This window comes from Myotis davidii, unplaced genomic scaffold, assembly GCF_000327345.1.
Source record: "Myotis davidii unplaced genomic scaffold, ASM32734v1 scaffold174, whole genome shotgun sequence".
NCBI classification, from domain to species: Eukaryota; Metazoa; Chordata; class Mammalia; order Chiroptera; family Vespertilionidae; genus Myotis; species Myotis davidii.
Window position 1 is genome coordinate 3,086,368 of NW_006289087.1, and position 496 is coordinate 3,086,863.

Genomic DNA, 496 nt, shown 5'->3' on the forward strand with positions numbered 1-496 from the left:
CCCGCGAGCTGGGAGGGCCTCACTGGCTTCCAGTGGCATCCGAACCCAGGACGCGGGTGGAGACGCGGCAATGCCCCTGGCTGCGCGCTCACTAGGGTCCCGGCGTGGGGCGGCTTGGCGGCGTCCGGAATCTGGGGTTAGGGTCTGTCCATCACCTCGAGCCGTTCCAAGAGCCCCGTTTCCCCCGTTGGGGACGGCGATTGCTCTCGTCGTCTCGCCTTTAGAAAGTTACTCCGGCACTTTCATCCCCGTCCCGAGTAAGAAGGAACCAGAGAGAGATCGCGCGGTCTGTCCCCCGCGAGGGGTCCCAGGGGATCCCGTCCAGTGGGCAGAGCCGGGTGGAGCCCAGCGGCGAGCCCCGCCAGGTGACACTTGAGCCCCGGAAAGGGTTAAGCGCGCGTCCCGCCGGCTCGGTTGACATGTAAATACAGAGCAGCTGCTCCGCGCGCGGCCCGGCCGGCCCTTCGCAGGTTGTTGATTGGTTGCCAATGACATC